This window comes from Triturus cristatus, chromosome 11, assembly GCF_964204655.1.
Source record: "Triturus cristatus chromosome 11, aTriCri1.1, whole genome shotgun sequence".
In the NCBI taxonomy this organism is placed as follows: Eukaryota; Metazoa; Chordata; class Amphibia; order Caudata; family Salamandridae; genus Triturus; species Triturus cristatus.
Genome location: NC_140594.1, coordinates 696,526,628 through 696,544,628, shown reverse-complemented (window position 1 = coordinate 696,544,628; position 18,001 = coordinate 696,526,628). Strand labels below are relative to the sequence as shown.

Here is an 18,001-nt window from a genome sequence, read left to right as displayed (position 1 = left end):
GAACGAACAGGAATTAAAAAAGGGGCAGTGACAGGGACTAACTGGTGGGGCGGGACTGGAGGAGGACACGCATCTGGTCCTCTAAATGGGCGACGCGGCGTCTAAGGTCGCGGCAGTTGCAGCCACAGTGGGGGGGGCACCGGAGATGACACGGTTGCGGTGGGCAGCCGTCCGGCGGTGGCGCCGTACCGCTGGAGGGCGGTGGCTGGGGCCCGGGGCACTGGAGGAGCCTTCAATAGCTGCAGCAGCCTCCTCCTCCTCCTCGGCTAGGACCACCAGCCGCCGGTATTCCTGCTGGATTGCCTCCAGCTTCCGGCGCCGTGCCTTGGCGGCCAACTCCTTACGGTTGAGTTTCGGAGTTGCTGTGTATCAAAAAGAAAAAAACAAGACAATTGTAAAATATAGTCTTAATAAAACAGTAGGACAAGGTAATTATTTATACACATAGTGGCATGGTAGAGTAGCACTATAAAATAAAGCACAGTAGTACATAACATTTTAAATGTCGCCCGTCCTTCTTCCTTCCACCTGTCTTACACTTTTTAGTTGAACAGTGCACCAGGTGCTCTTCTCCATAAAACTTTCAAAGCGGAGTTGAAATCAGATAGATGAGGACATTGGTTACTCAATACTCCGGCTCCTAGTCCTATACCAATTAAAGGGAATTCTAGTCTTCTAGTTCACTCTTCAAACGTCCCCAAGAACTCATACTTACTTACGACATCGGATAGCGGGCGGACTTTGTCCGCCCGCCATCCGACTGCTAAAAAGGGTGGGGGTCCCGTGGGGACAATTAATTAGGATGATGCGCCCGGCACAGTGGCGGGCGCACCCTGTTTTTTTAAATTTAAATTCTGGTTGGCTTTGCTGAAAGCAATGCTAAAATGTTGTGCTGCTTTTCCAAGCACAACATGACGGGCCCCGCACGGAGCCTGTCACGTTTTGCTTTGAAAGTCGGGGGGGTACCATAGCATCGGTAGGTACCCTCCATGGGGGCCCCCAAGCATACTCTGCAATGTGTGCATGCCTTTCCGTGGCGGACGGCAATGCCGCCACGCAAAGGCATTCCAAAATGCAGATTATATGGCTGCCGGTGTGGTGAGAGAGACACCACCGCCATATTGAACCCTTTTCCGCCTGGACATGTCTGAATATTTTTTACAGGGATGGCGGGAGGTTTGCCCCTGCTGTGACGGCAGTGAATTCCAGCCAGCCCGGCGGGGGCAATACGCCCACCATCCTAATGGGGCCCTAATTCACAACTGTACAGTATACATATACATACAGTAAACCTTTGCAGTGAGTGTGCTGTCAAGTTCAACAATAGTTAAAGATTATGAATCTAACTTACCACCGCCACCACCGCCTGCCACTGGTGCTGCCACTCCCCCTCCGTTGCTATCTGCAACTGCCGCATCCTCGCCCTCGGCGTCGCCTTCGCTGGCCCCAGCAATGGTGGTCGGTAGTGCGCCTAGAAAACATTACACATTTATTAGGCGACATATACACCTCCCCCCTATTGATCAGTAGCAAGGTTGAAAAATGAGTTAATACTAACATACATCACTAGTACAAATCAGGTAGTAGTAGAGTAGACACTAAGTTATATGATCATTGTAGCATTTGCTTGATTAGCCCTAGCCATGCACATGTGACGTTACCTTTACCTTGCAGCTTCTTAAGACACCTTTGAGCCCACATGACCTGCCTCACACTGCTACTGTCTAGTCTACGCGCTGCGTACAAGCGGTCAACAAACATTAACAAGCCACTTTTTTAGGAAGAACTGGTGTACTACTGTTACTGTTAGTCCATATTACTTATCCATAGATGCTACACTTTTTGGCACGGCTGAGAAATGCTTGCAAGTTGCAATATACTAACGCACACCATTTCTTTTTTCGCATTACAGACGCAAGATTCCCTTCTACGAACCAGAGCTTCTGAACGATGCACCAACTACCAGTACTAGGTTCTTCTGAGGTGAGGGGTCCCTTCACTCACATCTTCATTTATAAATGTATATAAACTAAATTGCTATGGGATGGTGGTGCTGCCTTCCACCACTTCAGTTATCATGATTTAATTCCCAACTGTATAAGTGTAACAATGTATATTGTTTTAATGTTATTGATTTGCCGGTTGGTGCTGCTAAGAAAACAGTGTACAGACCTTCTCAAATTGAAATAAAAATTTTAAACTTACATAGACTTTGTGGTATTTGGTGTGGAGTGGACTAACTTACACGAGTGAGCAAATTAAAGTAAGGGTGTGCATGTGAATTGCTTCCACGACAGAGGTTGGGTGTGTTATGTTCTGGGTTGTCTACTTGTTGGTTATCTTGGGGGGAGGGTTCCGAGACCTAATAGGTATGACAAGACAGTACTATAGTCAAGCAGTGCAATTGTGGTGGGTGTGGAATTTCTGATTGAGGTGTGCAAGGAAGGTCCAACCTACCATCACCAACATCCTATTTTCTGGTGCAAATGTATGTGCAAGATCCCTACAACAGTGGTATGTCCTATAGGGTATCATATCAAAATATTAAGAAATCTGGTAGGGCTGTTGTTGCTGTGAATTTTCAAAGCCTAAACATCAATAAGAGTAAAAAGTAGTACAAGACAACGACCCAACGGATTGTACGAGCTACTGGTGAATATGAGTTTTATATTACAACCTTTCACAAAGAGTGGCACTGGCCAACTGGGCAAGACTAGCTACTACAGTACAGACAGACAGACTGATAGTATGTAGTAGTACTCAGTCATCATAGCGGAGGCAGGGATAAGCTTTTTGAAACCGTACAGATCGAAGGATAATTGGTGGTAAAAAAATAGCATTTGGAAACACACTATAGTTCGGGAGAAATGGGGCAGTAAAAGTTATGGAATAAGAAATATTATTAAAAACAAGAAGACTTACTGGGGCCAGCAGAGGAGCCCTCAGCGGTGTCCTCCTGGTGGTGTTCCTGTCCCGCCGACTGCCCAGTCCCTGCCCGTCTGCCCCTGGGTGCTGATGAACAGGAAAGATATAAGAAAGAGACAAACATTGATGGATGGTGTCAAACAAATACAATATTTTTCAACAACGGTCAAAAAACACTTATGTAAACAATTGCAATAACTACATTGACCGATCTCATCTGGTCAACATGTAATATCGGGGGATTCGCAGTTCGACTACTTAAGTTACTATTTATCAACAGTAATCCATTCTTCCATTCTGATTCCAGAAAACTAAGTTACAAGTAAGCCTAAGTATTAGTACAACGTACCACCCAACCTAGCCCACCTATTCCAGGCATGCCAATTGTACATTAAGTATGCATTTCCACTGTATTCCTCAACAATGTGTATGATCCAATCATGGAGGACACATGAACATGACTACATTTTTTGTATACACCAAATTTTGGTTTGATTGATGCTGATCTGCTACTGCTAAGTAACTGCAAAGCCTACCTCCACTCATTGAACAAACTAGAAAGGTTCTAAAGACTGCCGTACTAGCAGCACGTCACGTAACTGAGTGAGGGGGGCATCACGCATACCACTAACCAATTAGAAGCTCATACAAAGTACCTAAACCTATGTATCAATCCGCCCCTATCTATTAGTGACAGGACAAAGTAAGGAGTGGACGTGAGTCACTGTAGCATTACGTAACTTAATTTCTCTAAAATAAACTCGTAAAGAATCACGCTAAGCAAGCGCAAACGCAAAGCTGCAAACAAGTAAGATTAGTAGTAGCGCAGAAGAGCACCTGTGTCATAATCACAGAAGACTTTTAAACGTTATTAACCTGGAATGTATTGCAAGCAGCAACATTCTAGCTGGTTGGAAGGAAAAAAAGATATTCGCAATATATAACATAGAGCAGAAGAGCAGACACAAAGTTGTAATAATTAAATAGGTACTCACCAAGCCCCGGGACCTCCACTCCTAGCAGGTCCAGCAGGTCCTGCTCACGGTCCAGGATGTTGGACCACCGGTGCGTCAGCTGTGCCTGGGTGCGCCGGACCCCAGAGATGCGCGACACTGCCCGGCGCACCTTCCCCCACCGCTGCCGACGCTCCCGGAGGCCGTACCCGGACCCAGGCCTACCACCTGCTGCCAGGGTTGAGGGGAGGTGGCGCTGCACAAAGAAAATTAGTGCAGCCAACTCCGCCTCCCCAAATAAGGCCCGTGCATGCACCCCTTGTGGGCGCCGCCTTCCGCAAGGAAGGCGGTCGCGGCTCTGGCTGCGCCGGCGAACAGCCCTGCCCTTGGACATGGTTCTGGGGACGGGGCGGGAAAGAAAAGGTAAAATAAATAAAGGAGTAAAGGAAATAAATAGCGGGCAATACAAAGAGAAAAAGTAGCTAAAAAACAAAAAAAAAGTACACAAAAACCAAAAATATAGAGGCAGGAAAATAGTTAGAGAAATAATAAGTAATAAAGATCCAAAAAAAGTGGCTATAAACAAAGGATTGAAAAGATTTAGGGAGGATTGAAAATCAGGCCCCAGAACCATGCAATAGAGTGGAAAACAAGATGGCCGCGCCCATTGCGACCACGTGCGCAAGTTCGCGCGATATTTTCTCCCTGAGCATGCAAAAAGCAACGCGATCAAGTAAAAGCGATCGCGAACAGGAAATATCGACCGCGAACATGCATTGCGCGACCCGGAACAGGAAGTAAACAACGCCAGAGGGCGGGACAAGTGAAAACAAGATGGCCGCGCCCGTGAGCAACCGCATGGGTAAGTTGGCGACCCGCGAACACGCAAAAAATACCGCGAACAGGCGGCAAAAAAACTTCCGCGTCTTCGCGATATTTCCGGCGTGTTTGCGGAGATTTTCTACATTCTCGCGATAATTTGCGGAAGTTAATTCCGCAAATTCCGCCCACCCCTAATTCACAGTTCGCGAGAAAGAGGTAATGATTTATATGTTCCTACCTAGATCAATCATAGTGGGGTACACATCCGGATTGTTCAATGTTACAGGAACAGTAGCATCTGAGTCCATTATTAAGGAGTGAAGGTAATAAAGGAACACATGGAAATGCAGGAATGAATGAAGAACTAGGTTCCCTGTTGTTTTATCTCAGGGAAAGAGTGTAAAAATGGTCATGTGGAGAAATACTGAGACAGCAGACAAATTATAAAGTCATAGTTGAACCACAATTGATTCAACGGAATATGGCATAAATATGAATGTCCTATATGCTCAGTTTCATCTAATCTTCCTTGGTGTTGAGCCCTTTATTGATGGTATTAAGGATCGAAATATACCACTGTTCTCTATTTTTTCTTTTCATTTCCAAGTTACCGCCTCTAAGGTTTCCAGAGATTTTTTCTATCACAAACCACTTGAACTCGGTATGTTTGTGCTTCAATGAGTCATAGTGTTCAACAAGGGGAGCATTTTGTTTATTGGTCTTTAGTGCTGATCGATGTTCCAGTAGTCGTAGTCTAAGTTCTCTTCCGGTTTCGCCTACATATGCTAAACCACAAGGACACAGTAAAAGATAAACCACATTGCAGCTTCTGCAGTTGCTCATGTCTTTGGATAGCATTGTGAAACCGTTATAAGTGACAGATTTAGTGGTTTGGCAATGTTCACAAATGCTACATGTGCCGCAAGGGTAACTTCCGATGACTTTCTGCATCGTAAGTGTGGATTGTACTTGGGGCTTATTTGTCCTGTATGTGGTAACCAAATTTTTACGAATGTTGTCGTTGCGTTTAAATGCAAAGAGGGGTTTGGGGAGCGAAATTTCCATACCTTCATTTAAGATATGCCAATTCGAGTTGACAACATTCTTTAAGTTTGATGCTGATATTGGAGAATTGTGTAACAAACACCAAACGTTTGTCAGGATCATTCGGTTTCTGTTTTAGATGGTTCTCGCCTCCTCTCTCTCTATATATAGACCTTATCATCGATATTATCATACGGCAGATAAGCGCTCAGACTGGTGGCGTCTTACGGCATGTATGGAGCATAGAAAACTAGCCTAATTATGTCTTTAACCCTTAGAATAGTTTCAGTTCGGGTTATTATCGACATTACAAAATCCATAATAATGAAGGGTCATTTCTTTGCCTTTAGTGAGGGAGTGCCGTGATTTAAATTCACCCAAAAACAGACAGGGTCTGAACTAGGAATAGTGCGTTTGTTAAATAATTCGTTGCGCACAATTTATTTGAATTTTACATTCATTTTATTTTTAGCCGTACCCAGAACTCCGGGCGGATCAGAAAATTACTCTCTTGCCCAAATAGGACGGCTCGCACAAAGGATGTATTGGCACTCTAACAAATGACTTACTAGTGTATCCACACAAAGGGTAAGTGTCTCAGTCAACAGACTAAGTATGAACCTAACTTTCTATTGATATTTATAAGGCAAACGGGTCTCATTGGATTTTCATTATTGTCCATCCCTATAGATCGTACCTTCCCTGAAGCGCAATTAAATATATTGGGGATTTTCTCCTTTCTAAACAAACGCCTTGAAATACCAAAGCAATGAACATGACCTCGTGTATGAAGTGAGGCCCTATCTTATTGGCCCAAGGTGAGACAACATAGCTAAAAAACACTATGGTTATAATTATTTCTGTTAATACTGAGTGGAAGTAGGATTAATAATTAGGGGTGGGCGGAATTTGCAGAATTAACCTTCGCAAATTATCGCGAGAATGTTTAAAATTATCGCAAACAAGCAGAAATATCGCGAAGATGCGGAAGTTTTTTTCCGGCATGTTCGCGAGATTTTCTGCATGGTTGCGGGTCGCCAACTTACCCATGTGGTTGCTTGCGGGCGCGGCCATCTTGTTTTGAGTTGTTCTCGCGGTGCATGATCGCGAGAAGAAAGACGTGATCGCGCGACGCATGACGTCACTGCGGGCGCGAACTGTCGCGAGACAGCGCAAATGGCTAAAAACAATACAACATCTCATGGAGAACGCGACCGGATCAAGAAAACTTGTCGGCGAACGCAGGGATTCAGGTAAGGCGATCGCGCGCGCGCGAGAATGTATCATTTTACAGCGCGAGCAAGAAACAAATTATCGCCAAGCTGCGGAAACCGGAATTTTTGACATTTTCGCGCTCTCCGCGGAACGCAAAAATGTCAAATTATCGCAATTTCCGCGAACGGAACGAAATTTTTGCCCAGGCCTATTAATAATGAGTCTAACCCAGTTTCCACATAAAGCACTATGTGATATATTCATTTTCCATTCTTTTTAGATAAAGTAATACGTCGCTAGTAGGCTTCTTCTTATCCTTAAAGCCACTCGTCAGCGATTTTTATTGGGACAGAAATGTAGGTATTTTTTAACACCCTCTATACAATTAGACTATGATAAATGATGGAAAACCCACGTAATAATAACAAAATGGGGACCTGAATTAGAAATAAAGGAGTTATATATTTCTATATTGGTTACATCCCCGCAAAATTTTTTCATTATAAATTTTGCTAAATTAGATAATGGTGTGAGTGAGGAATGAGGTTTTCCCTTTTTGCGTAAAGTGTGGTGCTCCCAGTGGGATGTTGGAAACTTTTAGGTCACATTGTATATTACTATGTTGGATTTAGATTTTCCCTAGGGTACTGTTCGCTATTTAATAAAATAAAGTATTCTCTATTGTGTAATCAAAAAAATGTATATGTATGCTATTTCTTGCACTTTTCCCTTTTCTAATGTTCATATTATGTTTTATGTTTAGGGATTATTGTTAAAGTTATGCCGTGGAGGATTTAAACTTGTCAGTCGTGAGGAAGGTGGTTTTTATCACTGTACACCACCGAAACGCGTCGACGCATAGGTTGTTGGGTGGAATTTGTTGCGGAACAGAACTCCAAGTAACTAGGGTGCATCGTCACCAGACTTTTTCTGTTTACTGTAATCACAAATTCACACATCCAAGACATAATTTTGGTGTCTGTCCTTGTTCCTCCTACTATACAATTGTTTATATGTCTCACTGTCTTTTTAATTTGTACCAAAAGTTATACTTCATAACTGTGTGTGACTTTAGATATAACGTACATATATTTTTACTTCATTGTCATTGTTGAGGCTTGATCTCTAGTCACTTGTCTGTGACTATTTTATTTGATGTAATTTGATAATGAGCTTTTTTTAACTTGTCAATAAATTTCAACCAATGTTTTTTACTAAAGAAAGACTTTCTCTACTGATAATTCTCCAACATTACACGTGGGGCGTTCACAATTTTGCTTGAAAGTGTGCAAGTGGGTAAATGATATATGATTTGTTTATGTGACATAATCCTCCATTCTAGCTCAAAGAGATTTTTTTTTTTAACTAAACAGTTATTGGTGCTCTATCTCTTTGGACTTAACTGAGCCCCTCTCCTTGTTTTGCAAGGTATACAGTACAACCGACTGGTTGGGGAGTTCCTCTCTTACGGACTGTTTGTTAACAGCATAGCACTTAGATAATATAGTGCAATATGGATCCATTTAAAACTTTTGGATTCTCAGAAGACCAATATAATAAGATTATTGGAACTGCATTGAAAACAGGGAATAAACTCACTGTGGTAACAGGAAATAATGATAAATGGGGCAAAACCCTCAACCTTAAAAAGAAATTAATAAGAACTGAACTACATGCCGAATTCTTAATTGAATATCTAAAATCAGGGGTAATTCCGATTGGATTACAGGTGAGGAATGAGCCAGGTCTATTTGTAGATAATAAAAGATTCTTGGAGGTCTGGACACACATTGCCAACAGATGCAGCCGCGACTGGATCATTCTTATTATCGAGACTGCCCAGGAAATGATTATTATCGAGAAAAAAGAAATAGATGAATTAGAAAAACTTCTGTTTGAAAATACGGCATTGGAAGATGCTAAAAAAAGACTAGACGAACTTAACTTAGAGGTAAATGGGTATAAGGACTATCTAATCAACAAAAAGACTATTAAATTGAAAAAAGATGTTAACAAGTTTAGTCTGGATTTGGTCTATCCTTACACCACCCGGGATTATTACTCACGAACTAGGGAGCAAAGAGGATAGAGACCATATGAAACAAGACCGATATACTCGAGAGGTGGCAGAAAGGTGGTCACTTTCTCGGATACCTCTGGGTCAAGTAGTGAAGAGGAATCTTCTTCTAATGTCGAACAAGCCAATAATCATGTTTCACATAGCAATTATAGTGATTTTTTAGAGCATCGCCCGAGGAGGGGATCAAGGAACAACTCGGGACAGGGGAGGGGTCAATACCAACGGAATCCCCCTCAGGAATATCTCAAAACCCCCAACCAGCGTTATTGGCGCTAAATAATGAAGTTAACAACAAAATTCCTATTATTAATTTGTCAGATAGGGCCCTAACCAACGAGGAGATAGAAGTCCTGAGCAGAGGCTTTACTTTTGCGCCTACGTCTAATGTTAACAAATTCACTCTAGAAAAAGACCTCAGAGCATTTTTTAGAAAAATCAGACTCACCAGATTTTTTGAAAATAGGGAATATGTCATGCCAGCAAACATCTCAGGCCTGAAAGGTAGGTCCACGTTCACACCACCGATACATTCAGTGGATAAAAGCATGGAAATATTTGAACATACCATTGATGCAAAAATTAAGGGTATCCTCAAAAATGCCTACCATGATAATAACAATATGGCTAAAACTCTGAGAACAGCCCTTAAAGGTCTAAAGGAGGATTTAAATTTGACTATCAAACCAGCTGATAAGGGCGGGGGAGTGGTGGTCTTTAATATAGGAGACTATGACCAAAAAATGTTAACATTATTAGGAGTCAAGGACCATTACACTAAAGTTCCCCATTCCAAACTGGTGGATTTAAACAAACGTGTTAGGGACATTTTGCAGGAAGCTGAATCAAATAACCTGATATGTGATGCTGAATTGAACTTCCTTAAGAATGAGAATGCCTTAACTCCCGCAATTTATGGACTCCCAAAGATTCATGAAAGTCAAACTAACCCCCAAATGCGACCGATTGTGAGTGGCATTGGTTCTCTTCTAGAACCTTTTAGCCAATATGCTGACTCATTTCTAAAGCCCCTGGTAACCAAACAAAAATCCTACGTCAGGGACTCAGCACACATAATCTCGATGCTTGAGGGCACCAGCTTCCATGTCGATAAACAATGGCTGGTGACCCTCGATATCGAAGCCCTATATACTAATATCCCCCAGGATGATACCATCAGGGTTGTCAGTCAACTGCTGACACCGGAAGCTACTAGGGGTGCTAACAAAGATTTTATAATTGAATGTATCACCCTGGTCCTTAAGAATAACATGTTTCTTTTCAAGGAAGACCTCTATCTCCAGCGTAAAGGTACCAGCATGGGGGCTACCTGTGCGCCGAGCCTGGCCTGCCTTTATGTAGGCAGTTTTGAGGATAGACATGTCTACAATGAGGCGGCGCCATTCTATAAAAACATCTTGATGTGGCGCCGCTTCATAGATGACATCTTCTTCATTTGGGAAGGAGATGAGGCTGTCCTCCTAGAATTCCTTGAATGGCTCAACCTGGGCGACGTCAACCTTAAATTCACGGCCCAATATGACAATATTTCTGTCAACTTCTTGGATATAACAATAAAAAATAACGAAGGTACTCTCAATGTTGAATTATTCACAAAGCCGACGGATAAAAACACATTGTTGCATTACAAGAGTTATCATCCTAAGGCTCAGAGAGACAACATACCTTTTGGCCAATTTCTCCGTTTACGGAGAAATTGCACATCCCTTGATGATTTTTATAAACACTCTGAATCTCTGAAAAGTAAACTAATGGATCGTGGATACCCAAAAAATTTGATTAAACAATCTTTTAAGCGAGCGAGATTTTTCAATCGAGAGAGTATGTTAGAACAGAACCATCTAAAACAGAAACCGAATGATCCTGACAAACGTTTGGTGTTTGTTACACAATTCTCCAATATCAGCAACAAACTTAAGAATGTTGTCAACTCGAATTGGCATATCTTAAATGAAGGTATGGAAATTGCGCTCCCCAAACCCCTCTTTGCATTTAAACGCAACAACAACATTCGTAAAAATGTGGTTACCACATACAGGAAAAATAAGCCCCAAGTACAATCCACACTTACGATGCAGAAAGTCATCGGAAGTTACCCTTGCGGCACATGTAGCATTTGTGAACATTGCCAAACCACTAAATCTGTCACTTATAACGGTTTCACAATGCTATCCAAAGACATGAGCAACTGCAGAAGCTGCAATGTGGTTTACCTTTCACTGTGTCCTTGTGGTTTAGCATATGTAGGCGAAACCGGAAGAGAACTTAGACTACGACTACTGGAACATTGATCAGCACTAAAGACCAATAAACAAAATGCTCCCCTTGTTGAACACTATGACTCATTGAAGCACAAACATACCGAGATCAAGTGGCTTGTGATAGAAAAAATCTCTGGAAACCTTAGAGGCGGTAACTTGGAAATGAAAAGAAAAAATAGAGAACAGTGGTATATTTCCATCCTTAATACCATCAATAAAGGGCTCAACACCAAGGAAGATTGGATGAAACTGAGCATATAGGACATTCATATTTATGCCATATTCCGTTGAATCAATTGTGGTTCAACTATGACTTTATAATTTGTCTGCTGTCTCAGTATTTCTCCACATGACCATTTTTACACTCTTTCCCTGAGATAAAACAACAGGGAACCTAGTTCTTCATTCATTCCTGCATTTCCATGTGTTCCTTTATTACCTTCACTCCTTAATAATGGACTCAGATGCTACTGTTCCTGTAACATTGAACAATCCTGATGTGTAACCCACTATGATTGATCTAGGTAGGAACATATAAATCATTACCTCTTTCTCGCAAACTGTGAATCCTCTATTTCCAACATGGATCGTCAAGAATATCGCATACACCACTCTCATGGATGTATGTTTATGTGGTGTCAGCAAACTAGTTTACCCTGAATGTAACGATATACGCAGCACTGTGTAATCTGTTTAATTCATATATTTTACGAACATAGCACCTTGTAATCTGTCTAATTCATACATTTTACGAATATTCATTCGGATACAGCGGATGTATGAATAACGTTATAGGATGTACGAATAACGTTATAGGACATGAAAACCTAGACATGGCATAAATATACAAGGCGATGCCGAGGTTTTTTACCACTTCAAGATGGAGCTTGTTCTAACACTGGGATATTGATCCCCTTTGAACCTCATGTTCGAGTCCCTTCTCGCTTTCATTGTCTATCTCCGACATCATGTGATCGGACAGCAGTAGTAAAACGAGGCGGTAGAAGCAGGTCCTGTGATAGGCGGTGTGAACCCTGCGACGTTTGTTTAAACGCGTACATCGACCAACGAAGGTAAGGAACTACGGAGGCTATTTTCTGGCCTGTACTCTTAGGTGATATCGTTGGCCACTATGAGTCTATTAGATAACACACATGCTCGGCCCGTTAGACCGACCGAGTGTCTACCGGGGTTAGAATATTTTGGATCTGTCAGCAGAAGGATAATGTGCGCGACAATCAGAAGTCGCTTCTCGCCTCCTCTCTCTCTATATATAGACCTTATCATCGATATTATCATACGGCAGATAAGCGCTCAGACTGGTGGCGTCTTACTGCATGTATGGAGCATAGAAAACTAGCCTAATACTGTCTTTAACCCTTAGAATAGTTTCAGTTCGGGTTATTATCGACATTACAAAATCCATAATAATGAAGGGTCATTTCTTTGCCATTTAGTGAGGGAGTGCCGTGATTTAAATTCACCCAATAACAGACAGGGTCTGAACTAGGAATAGTGCGTTTGTTAAATAATTTGTTGCGCACAATTTATTTGAATTTTACATTCATTTTATTTTTAGCCGTACCTAGAACTCCGGGCGGATCAGAAAATTACTCTCTTGCCCAAATAGGACGGCTCGCACAAAGGATGTATTGGCACTCTAACAAATGACTTACTAGTGTATCAACACAAAGGGTAAGTGTCTCAGTCAACAAACTAAGTATGAACCTAACTTTCTATTGATATTTATAAGGCAAACGGGTCTCATTGGATTTTCATTATTGTCCATCCCTATAGATCGTACCATCCCTGAAGCGCAATTAAATATATTGGGGATTTTCTCCTTTCTAAACAAACGCCTTGAAATACCAAAGCAATGAACATGACCTCGTGTATGAAGTGAGGCCCTATCTTATTGGCCCAAGGTGAGACAACATAGCTAAAAAACACTATGGTTATAATTATTTCTGTTAATACTGAGTGGAAGTAGGATTAATAATGAGTCTAACCCAGTTTCCACATAAAGCACTATGTGATATATTAATTTTCCATTCTTTTTAGATAAAGTAATACGTCGCTAGTAGGCTTCTTCTTATCCTTAAAGCCACTCGTCAGCGATTTTTATTGGGACAGAAATGTAGGTATTTTTAACACCCTCTATACAATTAGACTATGATAAATGATGGAAAACCCACGTAATAATAACAAAATGGGGACCTGAATTAGAAATAAAGGAGTTATATATTTCTATATTGGTTACATCCCCGCAAAATTGTTTTCATTATAAATTTTGCTAAATTAGATAATGGTGTGAGTGAGAAATGAGGTTTTCCCTTTTTGAGTAAAGTGTGGTGCTCCCAGTGGGTTGTTGGAAACTTTTAGGTCATATTGTATATAACTAGGTTGGATTTAGATTTTCCCTAGGGTACTGTTCGCTATTTAATGAAATAAAGTATTCTCTATTGTGTAATCAAAAAAATGTATATGTATGCTATTTCTTGCACTTTTCCCTTTTCTAATGTTCATATTATGTTTTATGTTTAGGGATTATTGTTAAAGTTATGCCGTGGAGGATTTAAATTTGTCAGTCCTGAGGAAGGTGGTTTTTATCACTGTACACCACCGAAACGCGTCGACGCATAGGTTGTTGGGTGGAATTTGTTGCGGAACAGAACTCCAAGTAACTAGGGTGCATCGTCACCAGACTTTTTCTGTTTACTGTAATCACAAATTCACACATCCAAGACATAATTTTGGTGTCTGTCATTGTTCCTCCTACTATACAATTGTTTATATGTCTCACTGTCTTTTTAATTTGTACCAAAAGTTATACTTCATAACTGCGTGTGCCTTTAGATATAACGTACATATATTTTTACTTCATTGTCATTGTTGAGGCTTGATCTCTAGTCACTTGTCTGTGACTATTTTATTTGATGTAATTTGATAATGAGCTTTTTTTAACTTGTCAATAAATTTCAACCAATGTTTTTTACTAAAGAAAGACTTTCTCTACTGATAATTTTCCAACATTACACATGGGGCGTTCACAATTTTGCTTGAAAGTGTGCAAGTGGGTGAATGATATAAGATTTGTTTATGTGACATAATCCTCCATTCTAGCTCAAAGAGAATTTTTTTTTTTAACTAAACAGTTATTGGTGCTCTATCTCTTTGGACTTTACTGAGCCCCTCTCCTTGTTTTGCAAGATTTATCCCTAACAGTCACAAAATGTTCTTTAATTCCTCTATATGTCACAATAAATCTATATTGATTAAAGGTAAACCTTTTTGCTGGAAAACTTGGAGACAAAAATTCTTAATATGGGTAAATCAATAATTTGAGGCTGACAAAGTGATATCTTTTCCCCAGGCCAGTCGCTTATTCGACTTTCCTCTCTCATTCCGAAATAAATTTCTAATATTATATGAGGCTCTATGCTCCGCCTTCAATTTGTTTCCCTTATCTCCCTCGAGTACTTTCCACAGTACCATTCATTTCCACAATCTTCTCTTCACAAATGCTAGAGCCTCCCCCATTTACTCTTCTTTACATAAATCCAATAATATTAGAGACAAAACTAATTTAGAATTAGCTTGGGAGTGCTGGTCTTGTTCCCTAGAACAAGCCGATTTAAAGCATATTCTCTTTACCTGTCCTTTTGTTCATGATTTTTGGGAAATAGTCTGAAACCAAATAACAAAGATTTTTTACTATATAGCTCCTTTTACGCTTGTTAATGTTTTTTTAGGATCCATATCAAACGATTAGGATAATTGTTTCCTAAACACACAAATGTTGGACTTACTCTTAGCAGTTGCTTTTCAGCAATCACAAAAAATTGGAAAGACTTATGCAAACTGTCCTTCCAGGCTTGGTGTTATTCAGTCTGTCATAATCACAGATTGGATACAGCTTTTGTATACCCCCCCTCCTTCTCTGGCTATAAAACGTCTATTATTATGGTCCCCAGTTACTCAATTCATTTATTGGAATACAAAACGTTATAACCTTGAATACAAGACGTTTTGAAGCCTCCTTAACATTCCATAGTATATGACTGTTAATATTATGTTTTGCCTAGCAAAAGTATTTGGTTAAAAATGTAGCACTGCTTACCAAATTCTACCTACTTCGAAGTAATTTCTGTTTCTTTGTTCTTTAATGCTTTACTTGCTTGATTTGTGTGACCTCTAATATATTATGTATCTTTTACTCTAATAAAATCTCCTTTAAAACTTAAAAAAAGAACGTTGTCTGCAAAACGGACGCAACTACGTGCATTGCGCCGAAGTAAGGCACCAAATGCTGATTGTGCTTTTCATGTAATTATGCTTAATCTTACATAATTTTCCCAGAAATTCACCTAATTGCATGACAGCAAATTCCGTACATTTTGCACACTCCTAACAATGATAGGAGAAGCAGTTCAGAGATTCCCATTCCCCTATCCCTAGAGACATAATTAGAAGTGAAAGTGTAAATGGCTGTGTGAATTTTGGAGGAGCCAAAACTGATTGGTAAGGGGACATGCCGAACTGCCGAATCCGACTACAAACCTGATGGCTTGCAGGGATACTTACATGGCTCGGTATAAAAATCATTTGGTTGTTCTGATAACCATTCCATGAACATAACAATCAGGAGGCTGAAAACACATATGGTACTAGTGAGAGTTTGGACTATTTGAATAGGGAATGTAGAAATAAATGATGAAATACGCTTGAGATTTTCCAAACATTTATTCTGTTTTATATTAACAATGCTGAGATTACCAGAATAATTACCATAGTTTGGACATACAAGATTTATTGACAAAACTTACATAATAAATAGCTCTATGTTGTGAATTGCAAACAACTGTGTTAGAAAGCAGCAGAAGAGTTTTTACCACACCTGTGAAGTATGTTGGTCGACCACTGTGTGAGAGTCATCAGCAGTGTTTCAGATCATACATGTCTTCTGAGATTTTGAGAGCATGCTTTGGAAGGATGAACAAGGGGTGTATGCAAAATGAGATTGAAGTGGTACAGAAGAAGTAACTGAAGAGGAGGCTTCTGATCAATACCCAAGATTAATATCGTGAGCGATAAACAATTGAACATTCCGAAAGAATTTGATGAAAGGATTTAAAAAAATGTTTCTTCAAAATTAGATAGCTCATATAATTTTGCCACTGGCATCGACAAATGATCAAAACCCTGTGTTTTGAATTGCATTATATCATATATCAATACCATAAATACCACTTTTATCATATATCAATCATATATCATACCTCTGGTGTGAGCGTAAAACTATGAATTACTGGCCCAGTGTTTGAAAAGCTTCAATGATGAGCATAGTTGGCAGTCTGTATTTTTAACATGTGACCTGTATAGGACATATTGGATTGGTACTTTTATCTTGTTGCTGTTGATCTGCCCCTGCACACAGACAAGTTAGTCATGCAGAGCAGTGTAATTTAGATGTGCTCATACTTGGTATGTACCAACTGTAGTTGACCTCTATGCAGCCGCGGCCCATGCAGGTAATAGCGGAGGCATGGGGGCACCGGGTGGGGGGGATTTCGATGGACGATGCAGAGGGAAAAGTAATTAATTAATTTTCCCTCTGCATCGTCCCTTGACATCCCCCCCCATCCGGCCTCACCGCTGTTACCTGCATGGGCTGCGGCTGCCTCTATGTAGGTACATAGTTTGTTGCTGGTACAGGCAAAGTAATTAGGCCTTAGATCAGTGTTATGATGAGATTGTTAGAAAGAGGGCTTGAGTTCACTATTTAAACCTATTTGTGATTCCAAGAGATTAGGGAGGTTACTGTTTATTGCTGTGAATGTGTTTTTTCAAAGTTTGGCCAATTGACCTGCAGAGAAGGTGCCACTAATGAAGGGCATTCTGGACTTTCAAAGAGTCAAAGAGAAGACAAATATGCCCTGAGGGTCCATCTAGATTGTGGCCTTTCTTGGTTGGTCATGCATGCATTTTTGCACTCATGCATCTATTCATCCCCCATTCACAGCTTTTGCAATCACCTACTCACCCACCGACAATGCCACATTCACAAATGCACCAACCAATGAAGAGGCACTCTAAGTTATAAGTAGAATCTATTGTTCTTTTGTTTGCTAGTCTGTGAGATTTGTTAGAAGACTTCCTGTTTTGTTATAATGCTAGTCTGTGAGTGATGTTGGCAGTGTGAGACCTCTAGGCTTTGAGGACTCTTCGAGTGCTGTCAATAGTGTGAAATTGCTTGTGTGAGGAGCGTGAGAGTGCTGTCAGTGGTGTAAGACTACTAGTCAATATGGGGGTGTGAGAGTACTTCCAGTAGTGTATGACTGCTAATTAGTGAAGAATGTAAGGGTGCTGTTTGTACTGTGACTACTATCCCGTGAGAGATATGAGATTGCTGTAGGTGGTGCCTTACTGCTAGTTTGTTAGGGGTGTAAGTCTGGTCAGTCCAGTGAGATTACTACTCTGGGGTGTAATGAAGCTTCTAAACTGCGATATGGCATAACTGTGAGGAGTGTGAAAGTGTTGCCTGTAGTGTGGGACTGCTACTTTATGAAGGGTGTGAGGGTGCCATTGTTAGAGTAAGTATTAGTATTGTGAGTCCACTATTTTGAGGGTTGTGAAAGTGCTTTCTGTAGTGTCACTGTTAGTCTGTGAAGGATGTGAGTGAT

General features: G+C 40.7%; 1 long non-coding RNA gene across 1 annotated transcript; it reads right to left on the bottom strand.

Moving 5' to 3' along the window:
* Positions 1 to 283: 283 nt before the first annotated feature.
* LOC146785334 (uncharacterized) lies at positions 284 to 2,985 on the bottom strand. The gene is made up of 3 exons (XR_014970702.1): positions 2,923 to 2,985; positions 1,361 to 1,471; positions 284 to 362 (listed from the first exon to the last, which is right to left on the bottom strand). It is a non-coding gene; the product is annotated as an uncharacterized LOC146785334 (long non-coding RNA).
* Positions 2,986 to 18,001: the final 15,016 nt, after the last annotated feature.